The sequence below is a fragment of the Macrobrachium rosenbergii genome, chromosome 41 (genome assembly GCF_040412425.1).
Source record: "Macrobrachium rosenbergii isolate ZJJX-2024 chromosome 41, ASM4041242v1, whole genome shotgun sequence".
NCBI lineage: Eukaryota > Metazoa > Arthropoda > Malacostraca > Decapoda > Palaemonidae > Macrobrachium > Macrobrachium rosenbergii.
The window spans coordinates 30,292,368-30,301,747 of record NC_089781.1 but is presented as its reverse complement, the minus strand read 5'-3'; positions in this window follow the sequence as shown (position 1 = coordinate 30,301,747).

Sequence of the window (9,380 nt, the reverse complement as noted above, 5' to 3'; positions counted from 1 at the left end):
AGTTTGATATGTTTCTGAAAAGTTTACATAATCTCCCCCAAAAGAAACATTGAACTACGACTGCCAAATTTTTAAAGGAAAACTTAAGCTTCATTTCGTCAAGTATTGAAATGTTTTCAAGAAAACTTTATAGCATTTCATTTGACCTTTATAGTATCAAGACTAAGCATTGTGATTACCGGCTGAAATTTTACGTCATACAGGAAACAATAACTGTATAACTACCTAAATCCATTATTTCTGAATTAACCAATTAGGCATACCATTCATTAAGCGGCAATTATAAACAGTGAATTTAAACAATGGATTTTGATAAAAAAAAAACAGACTTCATTTAAATTTTCTGTTAGCAGAATTATAAGAGGACTCCCCTTGCGATTATCAGCATCAAGTAATTATCTTGCTTTTCGTTTAAAACAATTATAATTAATGATGACAAATATCATTATGACAGAGCTGTCAGTCAATTATTTTCTGTAACAGAATGATTGATGCTCCGTCCTACGCATACACGCAGGCACATAGAGCGCGCACACAAGCACACACACCCATTTATTTATGCAGAGTATATATATATATATATATATATATATATATATATATATATATATATATATATATATATATATATATATATAGTATGTATATATATATATATATATATATATATACACATACATACTGTATATATACATATATGATAAATAGATATATAGTGACTAATTTAACTCTAACTAATATAAATATATATGTGTGTAATATATGTATGTATATATATATATATATATATATATATATATATATATATATATATATATATATATATATATATATGAATCAACCTCAGGATCGAACCCAAGTCTTTCAATCGAAAGGCAAGAGGCGCTGCCAGCTAAATCATAAAAGTCATAAAGGAAGTTGGAACCTAAGTACAACTGTAACTAAGGGTTTTGCCTGGGCAGACTTACTGCCCAGGTAAAAGCTTTAGTTACAGTTTTACTTAGGTTCCAACTTCTTTTATAGCCCGTGTGGTTCAGCTGGCAGCGCCATTGCCTTTTAATTGAAAGACCTGCGCTTCTGTAAATTGGAGACTTAGAGCTTTCAACCTTCCTGCAGAAATAGGTCATTTCTATTAGGAGACGATAATTCTTTGAAAGAATTTGCCTTCATCAGCTGAGGGAAGAGTATTATTACTCATCATGGACCCATGTACAGACTAATTCATACTTCTAAACTGGGAGATTAGAATATGGTAACGTCTAAGTCATTATTTTTATCATTATTATTAGTTATAATATTTACAGTGAACAAACAAAAACTCCATTCCATTGCGAACTAAGTATTTACAGAGCAGAATACATATATAAAAACAATAAAAATCTATAACTTTCATATCATTGCCAGAAGGACTGTTCAGCGGACTTGCAGTGAAAGATAAAAAGTCTCTGGTAATAGTAAATATTACTTCACCTGAAGTACTCATATTCTGTCGAGGAGCTTCGACAGAACATGCGCACTGATGCTCTACAAAAAAAACAAATTTTCTAGATCTAGAGACACTGAAACCAACAAGAAACAGTGGAATGAACTATGATGGAATAAATTTATTTTATTTTCTGAACATAACCACCATTGCTGAGAAAAACTAAATCACGATATCAAGCAATTTTGTCCGAACAGGAAAACAATAGTCCGCATAGTTTTCAAGCATGACATTAATTTATAACCTCTGTATGTAGAAGGAGGATTGCTAACAATACTTAAGTTTCCCATAGTATTAGGTGATGTTTTTTTAGTGCTGCGTGATGATTTTATTCCCCTTTATTTTAAGTTATTTATATTTATTAAGTAAAGTATGTCCTACGTATAGTAAAACTTAGATTGATAACACAATCCATGATCATACCATCAATAGTCTTGATAAGCTAGAATAATGCTTGATCCCCATTACTAACACCTCGTGTAGACTTCAGTCATGAGACAAAAACCAAATATTTCGAAAGGAAATATAAAATGTTATCACGAGCCATCCTTAAATTAGGCGAGTCAGCCAACGCAATCTAAGGGCACTGTCACAAGGGCAACTTTCATGGCATCTTTTAGTGGTTTCTTTCGTAGCGTTGGTGGCGTAGATCAACACCTTTGGTTATACAAAAAGAGTGGAGGAGAAAGGTTGTCCATATTTTCACCTGACTCGCAGCAATACAAGTAAAATCAACTCAGTGGAAGTATGGGTAACCTTTAATAATAATGGCATTATACAACTTTCCTTCGACGCCCAAACAGTTTTCAGTTTTTACATGTGATTAGGCCTATAGCATGTAGGCTACTATAGGCTCTGGTCAACTACCTTTAATTCTGGCGTTAAAAATTATTAACGCTTTTGCAAAATGAATTTTATTAAGTGTATTGCACTGTTTGACAACAGTTTATTTTAGAGACGATTGGCTTTTATATTGCAACACCAGCATCTTTTGGTGCCCTTGATGAGGCAAGGAATCACAAAATGGCAAAATCATATGTCCAGGGGCATTCCCTCGAATCCAATTTACATATTAAGAAAATATTTGATGAAATACCCTGAAATGAGAGGGGCATTTCATTTGGAAGGAAAAATGTCAACTCCTGGCTTTAAAACAGCTACTTTAAGAAACAATGAACTGTGAACTGACATACGCAATCATGTAATTTCCTGGCAGCTAATTTAGGTATTTGAAAAGAAACAATTCTGGAGTAAAAAGTATATCTTAGTTTAACCAGACCACTGAGCTAATTAACACCTCTCCTAGGGCTGGCCCGAAGAATTAGATATATTTTACGTGGCTAACAACTAACTGGTTACCTAGCAACGGGACCTACAGCTTATTGTGGAATCCGAACCACATTATGATGACCAGAAATAAATTCTTTTAATTCTTCACCAGAAATAAACGCTGAGCCTTTAGTTCTTCATTGGATGGGTCGATATCGTACTCGGCTAGCACTCTCCTAGGCCCGCGTTCAATTCTCCAGCCGGCCAATGAAGAATTAGAGGAATTTATTTCTGGTGACAGAAATTCATTTCTCAGTATAATGTGGTTCGATTCCACAATAAGTTGTAGGTCTCGTTGCTAGGTAACCGATTGGTTCTTAGCCACGTAAAATAAGTCTAATCCTTCGGGCCAGACCTAGGAGAGCTGTTAATCAGCTCAGTGGTCTGGTTAAACTAAGGTATACTTCTTAGTATAATTACAATTCTGGAGTAACCTGCGCAGCCAAAATGTTAATTGAAATAAGACGAATACAATAAAAATATGAATAACGGAACTGAATGACTATAGAGAATAAGGAAAAGTTAACTGACCTTTCGAGAGGTTGCGCCTGAGCATTCAGACATGCTCACTATCACAAAAATGGTTGGTAAGAAATAGATCAATTGAGGTTGAGCGCAAACGAAATGAAGAGGTCAGAGAGGAGGCAGAAAGTGTGATGAGGAAAGGCTTTCTAGAGAGTAGAGGCATTATGCCACAGACGGGGATGAGAGTTCGTTTCTGGCTTTTCAGCAACAGCTAAATCGCAGTGAATTTCCTTTACAGAAGTCATAATAGTGATCCGGAAAGAGGTAGATGGATTCAACATGTTAAAAAAGCTAAAGTTGATTAAAGTTAAGGTTTCTTATAATGAGGCAGCAGAAATAGGTTAAGCTACAGAATGGAGCCTTGGAACTTATGTAAATGTTTGAAGTTATATTAAAAGTCATGAAACGATTTTTTTTCGGTAGCTTTTGTGCACGTGCTTTATATAACAATAGCTAAAGTTATATGTGGCTGTTTTGTGAAGGTAAATGTTTATTTAGAAAAAAATCTAAAAGAGAGATATACGTGTCCCAGTAAATGAACGAACATGTAGAAAAGAGAGAGAGAGAGAGAGAGAGAGAGAGAGAGAGAGAGAGAGAGAGAGAGAGAGAGACAGAGAAAGGACGTTATTGGGAATGAGAAATGATCAAATGTATAAACCATTTTTGATGTCTGAAATTCATCCAGGACCGAGAAAGAGAGAGCTGTGGAAGAACTGCATGAGCCATGAGCCTGATAAATAATTCAGAGCTAAAGAGATATGCATGGCTGGACATGTTAACATTGCTTGCATTAACGCCGGTGAATTTCACACGCGAATGGACAAGTAAGTTCATATGAAATGATTCACTAAATTATTTCACGGAAAATGGTAAATCATACAAACAAACGCACTCGCTCACACACATGAAAATATATATAATTTATATATATATATATATATATATATATATATATATATATATATATATATATATATATATATATATATATATATATATATATATATATAAATGGATGTGTATATGTATATATATATAAATGTGTTTGTGTGTATGTATGTATATGTGTTTGTGTGTGTGCATGTATGTTCCAGCATAACTCTATAACGCATTGAGCATTTTCAACCAAACTTGGTATACATATGACTTACTATCTGGGAAAGAACACTGTGGGGGGTAAGACATCACTGGCACTAAAGGGGGTTGGGGTGAGAAGGGGATAACATGTAAACTTACCGAAAACGACAGATATTAGTGTCTAATCAATAGTGTTTGAGGTTGCTGAGATGAATAGTGACACCCCTGATGCCTTGAAGTCCAAGTTCAGCCCCGATAGTAAGGGGTGGGGGTAAGAAGGGGTGGGAAGGGGGGTGACATGTAAAAATACCCCAAAACGATAGATATTAGCATCTAATCCATAGTTTTTGCGGTCGCTGAGATAAATAGTGATGCTCCCAATGCCCTTTAAGTCCAAGTTCCACCTCGATAGGAAGGGGGTGAGAAGGGGTGGGAAGGGAGTGACGTAAAAATAACCGAAAAGACAGATATTAGTGTCTAATCCATAGTTTTTGAGGTCACTGGGATGAACAATGACACTCACAATGTCCTTCATGTCCAAGTTCATCCCCGATAAGAGAAGGGGGTGAGAAGGGGTGGGAAGGGGGTGAAATGTAAAAATAACGTAAAACGACAGATATCTGTGTCTAATCCATAGTTTTCAAGGTTGCTGAGATGAATAGTGACACTCCCAGTGCCCTTTAAATCCACGTTCAGCCCTAATCCTAGGGTGAGAAGGGGTGGGAAGGGGTGACATGTAAAAAAAAAAACAAAAACAACTGACATTAGTGTCTAATCCATAGTTTTCGAGGTCGCTGAGATGAATAGTGACACTCCCAATGCAATTCAAGTGCAAGTTCAGCCCCGACAGGAAAGGGGGTTGAGAAGGGTGGAAAGGGGTGACACTTAAAAATAACTGAAAACGACAGATGTTAGTGTCTAATCTATAGTTTTCAAGGTCGCTAAGATGAAGAGTGACATGCCCGATGCCTTTAAGTCCAAGTTCATTCCTGATAGGAAAGGGGGGTGAGAAGCGGTGGGAAGGGTGTGACATGCAAAAATAAGCGAAAACGACTGATATTAGTGCGAGGTTGCAGAGATGAATAGTGATGCTCTCAGTGCCCTTTAAATCCAAGTTCAGCCCCAATAGAAGGAGGGTGAAAAGTGGTGAAAAATAAAATTTTAAAAGTGACAGGTATTAATGTCAAATACATAGTTTTCAAGATTGCTGAGATGAATGGTAACACTCCTGATGTCCTTTAAGTCCAAGTTCAGCCCCAATAAGAATGTGGGGTGAGAATGGGTCAAATATAAAATGTCAAAACTGCTGGACAATGTATTTGGAGCAACTATCTTAACAAGAAAGGGAGAGGAAGTGAGAGAGAGAGTAGAAGAGTGTTGGGAGGAAAAAGAAGGAAAAGTGAGAGAGAATTGGAGAGAGAGGGTTTATCAGTTGTCATTCAAAGTTTTACCGGGCAGCACCAGGTTCGTCAATAAACAGACATTGCCATAAATCGTTAATGTGTCAGAAAGTGTCAATAATCATCATTTGTTCCTGACTATTCTTTCTCCTCGCTGTTGAATATTTTCATATATTTCATGATTTAATAATATACTTTTAAATTACGGACGTAAGATTTTTTATTTATATTTTACGAATGTTACGTTGCTCATTCCACACACACGCACACACACACATATATATATATATATATATATATATATATATATATATATATATATATATATATATATATATATATAAATATATATATATATAAATATATATATATATATATATATATATATATATATATATATATATATATATATAAATAAATATAATATATATACAGTATATATATATATATATGCGTATGTGTTTGTATATATATGTGTGTGTGTGTGTGTGTGTGTGTGTGTGTGGAATGAGCAACGTAACATTCGTAAAATGTATACAAGAAAAAACTTACCGTAATTTGAGAACTATATTATTTATCCATGAAACCTCATGCACAGGAAATATTTGATGACGAGGAGAAAGAACAGTCAGGAACGACTGATGAACATTGACACCTTCTGACACTCTAACGATTTATGGCAACGTCTATTTAATGCTTGCGTGTTTAATCTTCGTATGCAAGCGCATGAAGCATCCGGAACAAGATAGTAGGTAGTAAACTACGGAAGATTATAACCTTGCAGTTCCAAATGCAGTCCTGCTTTACATGCTTTTGGTTAACTGCCTCCACTCATCAAAGAAGAAGCCGGTCCACAGGGTCATTGCAATGTAAATGAGTTCCCGTTACATATGCAAATTAAAACGTCGTGCTAGATACATACCCACATACTCGTATACGAGTATACGCACGCATAACGATGACTGAAAGGTTTTATTACTACCCAGTAAGTGAAATTTGTTACTTGTTATAATAGGTAATATATATTATTTTTTCCAAATTTCACAATTTGATAATTCCTGTCTTTCATTTCCCTTCACCTGAAGTAATGAGGCATAAAGATTTTTTTTAAATTTAAAAAATGTAAATATATAATAGTATAATTTGTTGTTCATACTAAAAATTTTAATTAACGTACCAGGAAAGTAGTAAAATTAAAATATTGTTGCAATAATGATGTTATTTCTTGACTAAAATAGCCATTATAAAATTTTACGACAGCATAACATTCAGGGTGAGGAGCTTACCACCTTGCCACCATCTCACCACTGCCTCGAGGAAATCTACAAAGTAGCTGATTTTCTTCGTTTAGAGCTTTGCAGAGTTGTATCGCCAGAAAAAAAAACAATAATTAATTAATTATTCAGAGCTTCACTCTTCATGATGGTAAAAGACTAAAATAAAAGCAAGATTCAAAATCAATAATAAAGTAAAAAATCTACCAACAAAAATGCCTCGATGTGTGTTGGCTCATTAGCATTGGGTTTGGGGATCGTTGACAACGCTCATGTTTTGTTACTTATTAAGAATAAGACACCAATAATTCGATGGGCCGGAGTTCGATTAGCTAGTGAATATATGTGGTTCAGTCAATTTCTCTCTCTCTCTCAGTCAATCTCTCTCTCTCTCTCTCTCTCTCTCTCTTAGGCGAGACGAGGAAATATTAACCATTTCAAGATGAAGGACAGGCGGGCGAATGGAATAAGACTTGAAATGAAAACGCTCAGACTGAAATTCCCTTTCATGTATCGTTTTGCAGTTATTCTTTTCTAACAAGAAGCAGATGACTATGAAATTTATACGCCTTTGCCTTATTTAGCAAGAACTTATGAATCTGGGGATGAGATATATTTTTGATGGTGAAGGAACTTTCCCTTGAAATCGGTAAAACGAAGAAGAAATTTTTAAGAACGAAATTCTTTATCGGCATACTACGAATGTTGGAAGCAAGTTTACGACAAAATAACGACAAACATAAAACACATATGGCTGCTCATATACGCTTTATAACTCGTTTTCACTCCAACATGAAGTACTGCCTCTGACGATGAAAATTCTCCTCATTTTTGCTTTTTGTCAAATGATACTTATTTTCTACTTGCGTGTTTCTCTCTTCTCTCTCATATATATATATATATATATATATATATATATATATATATATATATATAGCGCATATATATATATAACAAGATATATATATAGTAATATATATATAATCGGATAACCAATCTTTTCTAACGTTAGCTTCAGAAAAGAAAATCAATCACTGTCGCGTTCATCTTTTATCTGCTGTATCAGGTTAAACCATCAATCAAATTTATAGTTTTTTTTATGAGGATTGCCTGAGGCGGTTTTCATTAATCAGGGTCTTGATATAGAACCACAGAATATGTACTATAAGCAATTGGGATGTCCGATCATGCTTACACTATATGGATATTTCGGCGTAGGCCACTTGGAAGTAACCCACATCTAAAGTAGTATAACTAAGGTGAGGGTTTAGGGTTTCTAAAACCGAAAACACACGTTGAATCTTAAGTTTTTGTAGAGGTGGCCAAAGTCAAAGCTCTGTATTATTTTTTTCCCAAGGGAAACATTACCCTAAGGTCAAAAATGTCCAGTACAGATTATCCTCCTTTCAGATTGAGGGGAATGCCCATCATTGTCTTAGAAGGGGCTGGTATAAGTTTATTTTTTTTATTCAGATAAAATTTATCATATGGTGTGTAATGGTATTAAAAATTCAGAGTTATGAAACAAAGTTTTTTTATTCTTAACTTATTTATCAACAATCTACAAAAGAGACAAAACTAAAGGGAAATCACGGATATGGTAAATTTCATGACATTAAACATTTCTTTATTTTAAAGCATTCAAGTAATAAATACAGTATATCTAATAAATAAGAATGATAATGATTCACTTTATTTCAGTTTGTGATCATATCATGTACAATGGTTTACAATGAGAACAATACAGAACAGCGTATAAAGACGAGAGAGATTTAGAGCTCTCATCGGAAGTTCCTCATCTGAAGAGTCAAGACTTATAATAAATGAGTCAATAATTATCAAAATATTTTTGCAGAGCTTCCACTTGCAATTGCTCGGCGTGTCTTAAAAGACTAATTTTCAGGTGTCACAGCATCCAGATTTAGTAAGTTCCAATAGATTTGTATCTTAAAATCGTTTACTATGAAACAAACTTGGCCCCAAAATTAGTTCTATCATTATTGGCAATGGTAGGGAGGATCGAATGACAACGCCCATTTTCTGCTGCAATTTTATCTACGACATAAGTGGTTTTATTTTAACAGAGTACTTTGCATCTCTAAAAGTTGACTTTTCAACATTTTCTCTGTTGGTTTCTGCACCTTAGAGATGAGCCACTCTGTAATGACTGCCTTTTTGCTTGACATCGTTGGGAGCTTTCTACTTTCCCTTGAATGATATGGAGCATTATCCATCACAATAACTGAAGCTGGATTTATTTCTGGAGCAACTGGCAACGAAACCATTCTTCAA